At 39.0% G+C, this 15,392-nt stretch overlaps 1 long non-coding RNA gene across 2 annotated transcripts in view; it reads left to right on the top strand.

Moving 5' to 3' along the window:
* The first annotated feature begins 532 nt into the window (after positions 1-532).
* LOC125330387 overlaps positions 533-15,392 on the top strand; it is a 169,234-nt gene continuing 154,374 nt past the window's right edge. For both annotated transcript variants that reach the window (XR_007205485.1, XR_007205486.1), the window contains exon 1: positions 533-698. This is a non-coding gene — a long non-coding RNA (uncharacterized LOC125330387). The remainder of the gene's footprint in view (positions 699-15,392) is intronic.

The following is a 15,392-nucleotide window of genomic DNA, read 5'->3' as shown; positions in this document are numbered from 1 at the left end:
TTTAGCTGTTGCTGGACAGCACTTACACAGCATCAAGGCCCTTTCTGTTCCTCACCTTACTCCAGTGAGGAGACTGAAGGTGGTGCACAAGGAGCTGGGAGGGGACACAGCCAGGACAGCTGACCCCAACTGACCCAAGGGATATCCCAGACCATATGGAGTCATGCTCAGCACATAAAGCTGGGGGAAAAAGAAGGAGGGGTGTTTGATGTGATTACACTCTGCTATGTGGTTTCATGGGCATGGTGGTATTTGGTCTAAGGTTGCACTTGGTAATACTGGAGATCTTTTCCAACCTCAATGATTCGATGGTGGTGTTTATCTTCCCAAGGCACCATTATGTGTGATGGAGCCTGGCTTTTCTGGAAATGGCTGAGCACCTGCCTGCCCATGGAAAATGCTGAATGAATTCCTTGCTTTGCTTGTGTGTATGGCTTTTACTTTCCCTATTAAACCATTTTTATCTCAACCTACAAGTTTTCTCACTTTTACTTCTCTGATTCTCTCTGCCATTCTGCCTGGGGGAGTGAGCGAGTGGCTGTGTGGTACTTAGTTGCCAGCAGGCATTAAACCATAACTGGTATAAAGATGAAGAATAATGATATAATAGCTCCAGTTGTCTTCTCTCCTATACAACCTAATGATTACTGCTAGTGTTGGGAAATGAATTTTCAGAATTTGATTCTCCAGGAAAAGAGGTAAGAGGGAAACAGGAGTTGGGGCATGCAGATAATAATAGAGAAATAACTTCAACAGAGGTATTCTTTCTCACCTTGTGTCTTCTTATCTAATTATGACATGATTGTCTGCCGTTCTCTGATATTTTACTGTATGGGCAAGTGAGCTCATTTCAGAGATTTAACAGATCACAGATGGGAAAACATAGATTAGCCTGAGCTTTCTTCTCAGCCTTGCTGTCTCTGATGTTGTCTGAGCCAGATGCTCCCTTTGTCACCAAACTATTCTTGCTGGATGTTTCTTGAGGGGTGTTCACATGCAAGGAAGCAGGAGTCTCAGCTCTCACTGGCTTCTGCTTGACAGATTCTTGCACAACAAACTGAATGAGTTATTGAGAAACAAAGGTGACATGCAAGCAAAATGCCCAGAATAAGAGCATTTTATCTTCCTGTAAGTATGACTTCAACATTTCTAGTTTTGGAAGTCTAATTTAAAAATAATTCAGTGCTTCACTGTTTAATTCTCTTGTGCTGTTGATGTGGGAGACTTCAGAGTGACAACAAAAATAAGGTAATAAAAGCAGACAATGACTATGTTTATGTATTGCGTATCATAAATATTTGCGTCTCTGACTGGTTTCATTTTAGCTAGCTGAGGAAATATAACTTGCTGAAGGCGGTTACCTTTGTTCAAAGCCAACTGAGACAGCACCAGCACTCAGTAATTACAGCCATGCAGTTTCCAGGAGAGTCCTTCTTCACCAGACCTGTCGTCTCATGTCCCCATTTGTAACACTGTTCATTATATTCAACCTGCTGCCGTCACTCCAGAGCTTTCAAAAGGTATTCTGTGGGCTATCGTGCTGCAGGACGTGGATAATGAATTAGTTAGACGTGACTTGTATTATAATCGGCTCACCTAACTTTCATTTGGCTTGAAAAGTAGACTTAATAAAAGCAAGAGTGAAAGGCGTTTTATGTTTTTAATAAGGAGTCTCATGTGCTATAACCTGCTGTTTTTCATTGTGTGTCTCTTCTCATGGTTTCTTTTTGAGGCACCTGACAGAAGAAGAGCAATGAATGTCTCTTAATCTTAAAGCTTTTTGAAAAACTGCAGTGGTAATCAACAGTACTCATCAGTAATTTCCAACTGCAGTAAGTGACTCAAAGTTTTTCCATCTACATCTTATATTTTAAATGGATAATTATTTGTTTGCTGGTGAAGATAGTCCTCTTCATCAAAAACAAACCCAAAATATCTACACACTCTAGAACAGCACATCTGTTTAATCACTTATTAGCAAATTTGTTTTCAATATCTAATAATAAGCTTGTAAAAATGCCCCTACCCTTGCAGTATCTCCAGTTGGACTGTAAAGGAGCTAAAGGGGTTTGTGCTGCTCTGTTCTGTGGTGAGACAGAGCCATGCTTCACATCAAGCTTTAGAAATTCCTAGAAGAGCAATGAATAGAGATAAGTTCAAACAGTGAAACCTAAAACGTGGGTGTGACAACCATTGGAAAATAGGCTTGTAATGTAAGCCAGAACTCTTATAGTGCTGTTACTTTTTTGTGACTAGACAGTCATTGTTACAGGTGATCCACAGTGTAGCTCCAGGGAAGCCCCATCCTTGCTGCTGCAGACCTGGATAAGCATGTGCACCACAGCACAGATGAGAGGCAGGATGCAGGTCTGTGGGCAGGATAAACTGAAGGTGAGGTGGGAAGGCAGCCCACTGTAGGAACTTCTAAATAGATATCTCATTTCTAAGGTCATATGCATAGTGGTAGTAGCAGTAGTACAGTTAGGGGGAAGAAAAGCCCTGTATCCTGAAATGAGCAGCTGTGCTCTTGGTGGAATAGGTTTAATAAATGCAGACATGACTGATGAGATTGCATGAGAAGAGAGCTGGCTAAAAATACCCATCTTACTCTGTAAAAAAACAGAGGTACTGTTGGTCAGTGGTAGAATGCACTTTGAGGGGGGCAGCTGGTTACCTTCCCCTTTGATTATGAACATCTGGGCTTTGGTGCACACCGTCTTCACTGCCCAGTTCTCTTTCCAGTTGTTCTGGGTACAGACCCAGTGCTGTACCACCAAAAATACTGCTTTTCAGCTCTGACTGTTAAGTGATGGTATTCAGTTTTTTTTCCTTGTCATGGCTACTAATAAACAGTCATGTTTCCTGTAAACTTCAGACACCTACTTTGCACCTTCTTCTACTTAATTTTGCTCTAAACTCCAGTTGAAATTGGTGGAACACTCTGCTCTTCATAATATTAGTTGTGTAAAGTATATGGTAGCTTTAGTAACCACTGCCTTCTTTTGACAGTTTTTGATGGATTGGTTCAAGGACTTGTGTCAATACCTTGCTATGTCTTTTTAGCTCTGCGAGAAGCAGGCAGCCAATGGCTGAATTTCTAGGCTGCTTACACTTGGGAAAGGTATGTGTATGGAAGACAAATATCTGTGAGCATGCAAGAAGATCTTGCCTTCATATATTTATAAATGCCCAGAGACATAATCAGAGACATCTTCTGAGAGCTTTAGACAGAGCTAGGGAAAAATATTAATAAAAATAAATTTAAGAAATCTTTTAGAGTTTTGTTTACTGCTGAAGAGAAGACCTGGAACAAGAGCCTTGGTCCTGGTCCTTGGAACCACACTGGTCTCTTTTAGCTCTTATCCACCCCTACCCCCTGAAAACCTATTACTTGTCATCCCTTCCCCACTAATAGTTTCCTGAACTCCTTTCATCTGCACTCACACATGACTGCTCACTGACCCTTGTAACCCATCCTGTCACTCACAACCTATTCTGCAGCCCCAGCAAAACCAGGTTTTCCCTTCCCTGCTGAAATGCCTTGAGCTGGTGGAGCGCAGCCACGCCTCAGTGGCCCTTTATCCACTTCCTTTTGGTCCGACCTCTCATTCTCAGCTTTGCAGTTGTTATCGTTGGCTCAGGTATGGTCTGTTTCCAGTGCCTTTAGCCCGGAAATGATTGCGCAGTGTGAAAGGGAATGCTGCCTCACTGCATTAAATGATCCAGCTGTTGAAAGAAGTATTTTTAATTACAGGATATTGAATGAAGCATGATTTGTCATATTATTTACTGACTAGTGGATGTAATAATGTATCTTTTCTACAATTAATAACATTTCTATTGACTACAGTTTCAGTAAAAGTCTCTGCAGTGGGAGATAGTCTGCTGAAGTCAGTGACACCAACATTAAACTGCTAGCTGACAAATCAGATGAAAAATAGCAGTAAAGTGATCAGATTACTTACAGGTTACTCTTACTCTTCCTCAGGTTGCCAAAGCTTTATATGCTACTTAAGTCAGCTTGGTAAATCCTTTTCTCTACAATTGTGACTGTGTGCTATGTTCTTCACAACCAGAGGTATTTCTGGACCTTAACACTGGTGGTGGCCAATACCTCTGTAGTAGTGTGCACCCCTATTTAAAAAAAAACAGAATTATATTGGACTAAATCTAGTCATGGTGTATATGGAAACGATTTGTTGCTCATACCCCGTGTAGGAGGACTGCTGGACACTGAAGTGGACCTAATTTGCTCTGTTAAGGGGTTGGTCTGAATTACTTATGGAAGAACTAATGTTCCTTGGAAATGTCAATCAAAAGTTTTCATTTTAATAACGTGGCTGGTTGAATTCAAAACTGGCATTTAATATTGACATTGCGCATGAACTGACATATCATTATACACGCGCTAAACTAGATTTATAAAATAATAAAATCATTGTGGTTTAAATTCCCACAAGATATTGATGGAAAAAGCATCATACACTTATGGGAGTAGCTTACTTGCTAATGTGCTTGCTGTTTTTTACTGACCTTATTGTGAATGCAACCTTGCTGCAGGCTCCTGCAAATTGGAACTCTGCTACAGTATTTCTGTTCAGTTAATACCTGCAGAGCCACATATTTACTGGAAGAGCACTCTATTCTTCCTCCCTTCCTTCTGGAATACATTACCCTAATAACCAAAATGACAGTCTAGAATAATACATCTTTATTTATTGATGTATTTCTTGGTTCTGCTCTGTGATAAGAGGCATAGTGATTTCATTCAAGCAGTGTATGACATTGACAATTTCTTTCTACTTCAAGTGTTCATCTACCTGAAGGAAAACCAGCCCGAATCAAGAAGAAAGAGTTTCCCTTTATTTGCTGTGTTAAAATAAAGCTGTGCTAAGGGAACATGAAGGCTGCAAAGGCAAGCTTTCAGTAGGGGGAGGAGATTCCAGGATTAATACAGTCAGTGTCACGTTTTAGGACTTTCATACTCATGCATTATGATACTGCCTTTTGTTAGAATTTGCATACTATTTGAGTTGTACAGTAATGCCATTTCAGTTTAAAATGGTTTTCAATTATGAGAACAGTTGGTCTTTTGGGGAATACTAAAGACAGAAGTTTGATTTTTGTAATTTCTAAGCCAGAGATGGTGGAAAGATTGAAGGAAGACAGAGTGATATTCATTTGGAAAAAGGTGGTAGGGGAGGGGGGGGTTGGTAGTGGGATGTTACTTACCTCCTAGAGGTAAAAACTTAAAACTGGAAATGAGATTAATTCATGACAGATCCTCCACTGTAAATCAGTTAAAAATTAAAAAATAAATTGAACAGCTGCATGGAATATTCTCCAGCTTGGAAAAAGAACAAGTGTTTGACCTTTGACTAGACCTCTTCAGTTTCAATTGTTGTTTCTATATTTATCTATGGTATTTAATAATTTTAGGGATGTCTCTGGAATTTTATAGCATTGAATTGTGATTTTACTCTTGTGGCAATGCCTTTTATATTAACTCACTGAAATAATCTTACTAAACCTATGTGTGTGATTGAATGTCAAAGTCTTCATGATGCACTTAACTAGAAGGCTGTGTTTTTAGAAGAGGCTGCTTGCCCACAGATTCCCAACTATTGACTTTGTGCTGGTTTCCCTTCCTTAGTTACCTGAACTGCAGCTTGGCTCCCTTCTGGAGGGAGTTTCCTTTGTAGTGGGTACAGACCAGCATGATGCTGGTGAGTTGTGTGTATTTAAGAAAAGAAAAATATGAAGAGAGAGAAATTCTGTGTGTGGAAAAAATAATCTGTAATTTTGCCCTGAATTTTCAAACTTTATATAAATTCTATGCAGGGAATTTCTACTTTTGTGTTTCAATGTAACAAAGTGGGATGACAGCTAGAGAAACAATAGAAGACATTTTTATAAAAATAATATTTTAGGCATTTACATGTAAAAAAAGTGCAAGTATTTAATAGAAATATACTTCTGAGCAGGTAAAGTCATGTTGTCCTGAAAGGATCCTGTCAGATCAAGGCTCTAAAGAAATACAGATGAGTTGTTCAAAGTTTTTGGACAGTATGTATCAGGGTCATTAAAGCCAACCTTCAAATACAGTGAAAAATTAGTTTTCCAACATAGTAGAAAGTGAGAGAGGAACTGAAACTGACGTCTGTGTTCAAATATAAAAAGGACACAAATTGAAGGAGAACGGACCTGAGATGCTAAGGGAGGCACTGGGGGCTTGTAATAAGCTTGTCGCTTGTATTCCACAGGAATGTGCATTCTTTCCTTCCTGCAGAGATTTCTATTGAAATTACCCATATCTATATTGTTCTAATAAATCTGCTTGTAATTAGTTGGACCTGAGTTGGTTTCTGAGATTCACTTTAGAAAGAAAAATGGAAGTAGCTATTCTCAAGTGAAAAGAACTTCATATTTGATCACAGAATGGGCTGAGTTAGAATAAAAAGCTCAATAATTTGATGTTTGGAGAAAAAATAATGAATCTTAGAATTGCCTCTGATAAAAGAGGAGCAAATTAATTTGTTGTTTCTTTGGGCTGGTAAATAAAAGTATTGCGGTTTGTACAAAAGAGTATCCTTTACGTTTCTCTTGGAAAGAACAGAAAAACATACTGTTGGGTGAGCAATGCAGAGGGAGTTCAGAAGCATTGGAATATATGCTAAGAGTTGAAAGTAAGAGGCATTTTGGTTCGATAAGTCATTTCTAAATAGCATTGAAATAAAATAATGATCTTTTAAGAACAAACATGTTACGCATTTTGAAGAGGTAACTTTTAAAATAGTTCAATAGTTTTCACATGATAAATTGCTAATAGATATTTTTGCCTTCCTTTTTAGTAGTGTCAAAGGGAGATATATAATGAACAGTAAAGGAAACAGCAAGACAGTGTTTCTCTAATTCTTTCCAAAATCATGTATAATTTTACTAATGTTATTGTTCTCCGCCCTCCCGCCCCCTCTTTTTATAGATGTACATGGATTAATGTGTTAAAATGGAAATTTAATTTAGGTCTAAGCAAACTCTTACCATAGAAATAATAACGTTGTTGATGTCCTTTGGTTTGGGAAGCATTCCAGAAAATACAATCCATCAGTTTTTCTTCAGTCTAGACACAGGCCAGAAATAATGATCACTTTTGCAAATGAATGCAGTATTAATAGGAACCTTTGTATTTGTATTTTCATCATTTTGAACAGCTGCAGTTTATGGGGGGTGTGTGCATATATCTATATATGCACACGCAGAGAAAATTTCTTTGTGTTCAGATTTTTTTTTTGCCATATCAGTTGTCTTAAAAGACAGTAGATGTCCATGAAATTTTCTTTGAACATCTTGTAGCCTGCAGACTGTTCAGCATCATTTGTATTCTTAGCCATTTATCTAGTTCTGCTCCAGTAAGAACTAAGCAGCACTGACTATCTGCGTGTATACGATCTTGTATGGGACTAATGGCTTTCTTGAGATTATTCACAAGCAAAAGTCTAAATGAATCTAACCCATTTGAAGAGTTAGGGATAAAGAAGTATCACACTGGAAAGTTATTTGTATTCTAGCTCCATAGCATTGTGTGCTAGATTTCACTGATGGACACACTGATGGTGCTGGCAGAGCCAAGAAATTACACTTCATCTTGGCTAGAACCAGGGTGGAATTCAGTGTGCTTCTGTCTGATTCTCTTGGGTACTTCCAAACGGCAAAACCAGTATGAGAAATGTAAACACACCTAGTCTGGTATAATTATTTGTAATTATTTATTTTAAAAAATATTCGAAGTACTGTTCTGCTGTAAGTATTGGCATTATTTTGTATTTTTGCACTAATATGTATGAAACTCATGGACCAAAGGCCATTGTTAAGCCTTTTTTTTTTTTTTTTTTTTTTTTTTAAATTAAGCTGAAAAGACATCAAGGCATTTCCTCAAATGTCAGTGTATATAAAACAGTATTTAGAAAGCCTTTATAAATTAGTCGTTAGTGATGAGGCATATTCCTATTGATGTTCAATTTATTTACCCAGGAGACCAATTTATTTCGCTACCTCGGTGCTAACTGTTTCCATTGACACCCGGGTCTGCTCTGACCAAGCAACCGTGACAAGTGGTTTATTGAACTGTAAATGGGCACTGTCTGACTCTAAACAATGGCTTTATCTAGTTACAAAACTCCATGCACCATTTCAGTCCAGTGGTGTTCGTTACACAAACAAGATTTTAATGTTATTGAAAAATTAATTTAAGTCTGGGTATGCTATGCTACAGGGAAAGATATTCTGCATTGTGATTTTATAAGCTGGTAGCTCACATCTGAAGTGAACTGGCTGAGATGTTCTGACTGCAGTTTGTTGGACACTATGAATACCTGAGAGGACAAAAATGAACTGTCTTAGAAGGATATATAAAGGTAATGGAATAACTGAACAAAATCTATTGCTTATGCTTTAAATGAATCTGATGTTATCAAGACAATTTTTTAAAGAATAACATTGATAGAAGAAATACAGGTGTACTTGTGGAAAGGAAAATTGTATCCTCAAGAAGTTAACGGTGAGGCTTGGAACTACTAGCAAAAATTGAATAGACCCACTTGACAAAGACCTGCACTATTCTCCCCATTGCTTTGTCAGAAGGTAATTGATTGCAATCAAAGCTTTTGTTTTCACCTATCAGTAAGTCAGCTTCTTCAAGAACTTTCTCCAATAACCATAGAAAGAATTCAGAGGGTTTACTCTCCTTTATTGCTGTATTAAAAAGAAAAAAAGATGGGACCACGTGTGTATATTACAGAACTGAAGAAGAATATGTTCATAGTAGCATACATGATACATTTGTGAGTGAGAAAAAAAATCTCCTTTCCAGTGAGAATTTGCACAAACAGCGCTGTTTGTAAACAAAATTCACTTAATTCCTCTTTATCACTGAGAACTGTTTGGATTGCTTTTTGAGGCATTGCTTAATGATCTTGTATAATTGGTTTCACATGTAAAGTCCCTATTGGTAGTTTCGCTGTGATTTTCTTATGAAATATGAAACTCTTAAAAATTTAATGGTCAATTAATATTAATTTAATCAAATATTTCAATATTAAATTTATTAATATTTCATCTTCTCTATGGCTATGCAGATTTTCAAAAGCCACTCCAGTGTTGTCTGACAAACTACTTGGTTATGCAAAGACTACTTAGAAATTTTTTTGGCTCATGTGGTTTCTGCACAGTAGTCAGGCTGCCTGGGTCGTTGGTTATTTTTATTCACCCTCTAGAGTGAATGTAAATGAAGTGCAGGAAATGGAGAAGCTAAAGAAAGTTTACCAAGTCTGATGGAGTCTGCAGTTTTGCTGTGCCTGGCTAGAATACACTTAAAAAGAGCCCTGCATGATTTTGCAGGTTAATCTCTGTTTGCAGCAGGGTCTGACTTGTATCAAGCCTGCCATGTGTAGGCACCTGAGGGCTGTCACTGACAAGGGGCTGCCAGAGATGGACTGCCACTGATCAGGTCTAAATGAGTCAGTTGCACAGAGCTGATAAAGCCAGAGACTTAGTGAAGTAGACAGGCCTGTGCTAAAACAAGCTCCTCTCTCGACTGAAACCCTGTCTGTCACTTTAATCAGTCATCTCCCCTGTCAGGCACAGCCAGCGGAGGGGCTGGAGCAGTGCAGGAGGTGCAGCTGAGGGATGGCGCTGGGTGGTGGCTGGGCCAGTGCAGAGTGGCCTCCCTGCTGCCCTCAGGACTCTGCTGGGCAGAGGCGATGTCATGTCATGGTGCTGGGGGTGTTTTGCAGCCCAGATGCAGTCCATGGGGTGATAGGTAGTGTTAAACGAAGATTGCTTTTTGGTGATCTGTGCCTTCTCTTGTGTTTTTAATACAACATCATTCTTGTGTCCCAACTGTGCTTTTCAGAATCTGGAATAGTCTCCTGGACAATTAGTCATCTCTTCCGTCTCTATTATCTCTATTCCCATACAGAGCTGTATTGTTGTAAATTGTTGTAAATACGTATCCGAGTTCTATACAACATTTTGAAACAACAATCAAGCAGTGACTATTGATACAGTAAGGAATATTCAGAGTAAGCTTTTTTTGGTCCAGGAAATTTCAGTTTCCTAGTCTGTACTTGACATGTAGAAATCAAAATCCATAGGCAAACGAGATATAATGACAAATTGTGAAAATGCATGAAAAATGGCTTTGACCTTAGAAGCTCCCAAAATGCAACAGACAGATATACTTGCGAAAGCCAGAAGTAGTCTATTGAATCATGTAAGCATCATAAAGTTAGCTGAAGCACTAATTAAGTATGGTCATCTTGAAAGAATTCATGCTTCATCCTGGCAAGATGCCCATAAGGAAAAGATAGATCTGTCACAGTCTTGCAGACTGTAGCAATTAAGGTTTAAAATACTTCCTAGTCTAAAACAAAAATAGTTCAGACAGAGCTAACTGTTTAAACAGCATCCCTTATGAACTGACATTGCTTTTCTATTTCAGACTGGCATGTTCTAATTTTTTTTTTGTTATTGGCATCTGTGCAAAATGTACAGAAAAAACAGAAATTAGGATTTCCAAATCTTTCATTTTTTCTCACATCCCAACCAATTCTAGAAGAGGGAGACCTCCATCAATGCTTTAGTCATATTGCTTTGAGTAGTGACTAAATACAAAATGAAAGGTCAAGTTGATTGCATATGCACCTGACTTAATTAGGATAAACATGCTGTATGTATGATCTCCCAGTATAATATTGAATAACATGCTATCTTGTTAGATCTCTCAGCTCTCACAATCTATTTTCTATTCAAAAAGGTTAGTCTGGTTTTAAGGGTGCAAGGTATTCAGGGGCCTAAGATCGTGAACCTTTCTGTAGTGCCCTATTATTCTGTGTTACATTTCTGGTGTAATCCAATACTTGTCTCAGAAAAGTCTGCCCTCTGGCATAGTCATTCTGCTGTCATAAGAGTTTAGTTTTCTGTGATCTTGGTGGTATTTAACAATAAGGTCTGAACTGCATGCTTACCAGAAGCTGTGGGAACATGGATGTCAAGTCCATTAATCACAGATAAAAAAATAAAATTCTCCTGGCTGACTTGCCAGCCAAGGATTAGCTGTGTCCCCACTGCAAAACCTATTCAAACAACCCACTGGTTAGGTCAGCTTGTCCTTCTGCCCTGAGACTTCTTAGGAGAAACTGGCAGCTACAGCTTACAGTTCTTGAGCCTGTGTACAGATATGTGGCTGGAAGACCATAGGTAACTCCTGTGTAATGCTTGCTTTACTGATGTCAGGCTGACACCACAATTGCATAAAATCAAAGCCAAACAGCATGTTCCGAGAAGCAGATGAATGCATGAGAGGGAAGGGTATCAGCAGCACCCTGATAGCAGCTTATGAGCATGTTTCTGTTACTCAGCAATTCATTTTTGGTTTGACCGTATTTGGAAGGTAAATATTAGGTGTATACGTTTATTAAAAGGTAAATAAGACCAATTTATTAGCAGTTTTTCTAAATCTTTTCTCATATACTGAAAACAGTAATCTTTTTGCAGTGATGACGTGGCTTTGATATAAGCATGTCTGAGGGGCATGCAAAGAAGTCAAGCACATGCTACAGAAATTTTGACTGGCTTTGTTGCTTTGGTTTGGCTAATGAAAACAGGCCATGTCTCTTCTGGTGGGGCCTGGTGACCTATCTCTGTCTTTCGAATGATCTTGTGCTGGTGATTTGTGGTGGGTGAATTGGGATGACTTTTGTTTTTAATCTGGTTGAAAAGGTCACAAAAATGTCTTGCAATCCTCTGTTGTGGAAAAAACTTTTATTTTTCTCTGCTGCAGTGCTCAATCAATATGGCTGTTCTGCATGGTTAACAACATATCTCCAGAATCCTATTACTATGCAAAGTAATTTCAAATTATTTTGCAAATAAATTGCTCAGACTCTGTTGGATTTCCTGACTTTCTGGAGTTATCTTAAATTCTCAGAACCATTTGGCCCCATTCATTTTCATTTGCAGAATTATCAGTAATATGGAAATCAGTGTTAATTATTTCTCTAGCCACTATTGTCAGCACTAGCCAAAAGTGGAATTTTAAATCTTTGTCTTATTAGCAATTCTGATATAGAGGCACTTGTTCAGCACGGTGGTCTATGTCTCTGGCACCTTCACTGGCCATCTAACTCCAGGCTGCCCAGGAGGTCACTGGGAAGCAGAACTGGGTGGGATATTCTCACTCCAGTGTTAAATGCAGCAACATCTTCTCACTGTCTGGCATTTGCCTGGGTTTCCAGGAGCTTCTCAAGGTGCTTGCCTCAAAGCATATGGTGTTAATTACTTTGCATTCAGGCCTGGCCAATTCTGCCTCCTTCACTAGCTGCAAGGGTAGCTGGAACTATCTCCAACAAGCTCTGTGGGTATTTAGTATTGCTGGCTCAGGAACTGGCTTTGGACCAGGATGTTAGGTAGAGGATGTGGGAGACATGCCCGAGTCGTAGCTCATTGCACCAGCTTTTGGATGTGTGCTGAGAAGGGCTTTCATTCACGTTTGTCCTCTTGGTATAAAGAATTTCTAAGGTGTGCCCTTAACTTTATAGTTTGACACATTAAGATTTATATTTAAAATTCAATTATGCATTTATTAAAAGGTTGAGGCAGAGTATGAATATGTAAAGTGAGAATTGAAATTAAATGTCATATTAGGGTTTGCTTTAGGGTCTGCAAAATCTGGTGTTCCTAGAATATGGCTTTAAAATCTGTAGTAGCCATAATGAGTTCTCAATATACCTGTAACTCTGAAGCTCTTGAGAAAGGTAATAATTTTTCATTTTTGTTAGATAATGAATGACAGGCCAAGCAGAATAAACTCTGAAATTTGATATTTTTTCAAAGAACCATATATATATATATATAGTAAAATGATGACAATGGAACTTGTTTATTAAACTAACGTAGTGATTTTTATCACTTCATTCTTGGTATCTTAGTACCTGATATTGGCCTGGAATGGTTGTCACGGTAACAGAACACACTGTTCCTTTAATTTGACCTTAAGTTCAAGCCCTGCTGTTGTGGCAGAAATGCCAAGAACACCTCCACTTTTATTAAAAAAATCCTATCAAATACATGCAAAAAGAAAAACGATTGAAAAGGAAGGACCATCTGACATGACATTGTGAGGCCATTAACGAGAAGAGCTTGATTTTTAACTAGGGGACCAAGAAATAAACAGCTGTTAGGATATATATGTTCACAGTGTGTTCTCTGTTTAGGCTGACTTGCTCCATCACCATTATATTCATTAGCCCCAGCAGAGGTGGCTTACCTTTCAAAATTTACGTCTATTTATGTGTTTTGAGGACCTGTTGGGTTTACTTTCAGAAGAGCAGCATTGAGAAAACCGGCTAACTGCCAAGGCAAAAAGTGTTTGGAGAGGTCAGAGGAGGTTCAAATTAGGGTCTGGCCAGAGAAGAGCTCCTGCTGGCTGGTGTTTAGGGATTTCTGTACTGTTCCTATCTAACTTTCCTATCCTATCTAACCTGGTCACTCCACATGACATTGTGGTCTGTGACTTTTTTGAGGCTCTGATCCATAACCCAATGGAATCCATTTGGTCTTGGATGGAGCACTGAAAATGGAGAAATTCTTGGATATTGTTGGAGGAGATGCCTTTTCTTGAGGCCAGCTAGTGGGATGAGAATGTAGGAAAGATGATCTCAAAGAATACTCTGGAAGTCAGAGTGTGCTCAGATCAGTGGAGTTTGAAAACATATATTGTGCTGAAGGAGTAGCAGTAATACTATTGTAATCTTTGGAGAGAATATGGACACAGCATCTACAATGCAGTAGAAAGGGGAAAACGTGCCTTGCTGCCTTTGCATCAGTGTGCTGTGCTGCTCTCACTTTGTCATTTTTGCAGCTTCAAGGAAGATGTCTGCTTCATATGCCCTTGGTGATCTAAAGTGGTCTAGGTTTTCAAGAAATAATTGAGATAACAGTTTATAATCTCTAACTTTCAATTTGAGTACTGTGGCAATAACTTAAAAAAAAAAAAAAAAAAAAGCTCATGACTTGAGCAGACCTAATGAGATTTTGGTGCTGTTTGCTGCATGGGAGCTTATGCTCTGCATTTGTCCAGAGACTGTGCTTTGCCAAGTCACACAGAAGCTGCTCTATTTTTGTTTTTTATTGCTGCTGAACTCTTCAGCAGGGACCATTTTCAGAATGATGTGTGTCATCCATGCTGCAGCATACCTGCACGCTGCCCATGTCAGCAACTGCTTGGCCACATCAAGGTGGATTGGGTGGCTGGCTGTGTCTTTAGAGTTGAGGGACAGAACTGTGGTACCTCCATTCATCCATGTAATACTGTATGGGCCTGGGATGTTGGCTGTGGACTGAGGACTGTCTCAAGATTAAAACAAATAGGGGTGAACTTCAGCAGACTGTATGCAGTGGTCATTTGGGATTGCTGTAAAACTCTTTCAGTACCCAAAAAATTGTATCAGGACTGGGCATTGACAGTAAGCATGGTTTGAACACTAAATCTCTGATCCTTGAGAATCTAATGCATGGTTGTGCTAGAAGCCAAAAAGCTGGAAAAGGCATGCTGAAGGCAACATGAGCTTGGCCGATCCATGAGGGCTGGCAAACTGGGACTTGAGGTCAAGTACGGCAGGGGACCCTTGGAATGATACCCATCCTGCAATGCCCTCAGGCAGTGACTGGGGCTGGCCCAGGACAGTGACTGGGGTCAGACACACAGCAGTAGTTGCCAGGCGAGTCCGTGGTGATGAAGCAAGTCTGATGTCCAAAACAGATAGATCCTATGGTAATGAAGAAATGTAATCTGGGTGAGTTTTCACGGTCATTTACTGCCCTAAAGATTTAGTGGTTCAATTTTCACACTGCTGTAGACTAGAAGCGTGGATCCTTTGTGGGTACGTGGTTGGTTCCCCTCGGCCCCTTTTTGAGACTTACAACTATTTTGGAGAGTAATCAAAAGCTGAGAGTTACTAGTCTGTTGTTGCATTTACTCAGAACAAAATGATAGGGAGAATTCTGTGTTCCTGGAGAATTATCATTGCCTCCAAAGAGTAAAATATGAATACAAATTAGTTTGCAAATATTCTAATATCAGTAATTTTCAGTTGAAGAAAATGCGAACAAAGTATAAATAACCTAATTGTTAGTGTTCTTCCTAACACAAATGATGCCTTGTGAGTTCTGATCTTATGGGAAATAGATGGGGAAAAAAAGACACAACACAAGAAGTACAGGCATGTGAGAGTTACTCTGTTCTGTTCTAACAGTAGATTAGTTTAGGCTTATTTGCCATGCAGTGTGCCCTTTGGTAGAGCTGAAACATTCCAACTTAGTTCTCTTTTCTGTCA

This window comes from Corvus hawaiiensis, chromosome 9, assembly GCF_020740725.1.
Source record: "Corvus hawaiiensis isolate bCorHaw1 chromosome 9, bCorHaw1.pri.cur, whole genome shotgun sequence".
Taxonomy (NCBI): Eukaryota; Metazoa; Chordata; class Aves; order Passeriformes; family Corvidae; genus Corvus; species Corvus hawaiiensis.
This window is presented reverse-complemented; position numbering and strand designations above follow the sequence as displayed.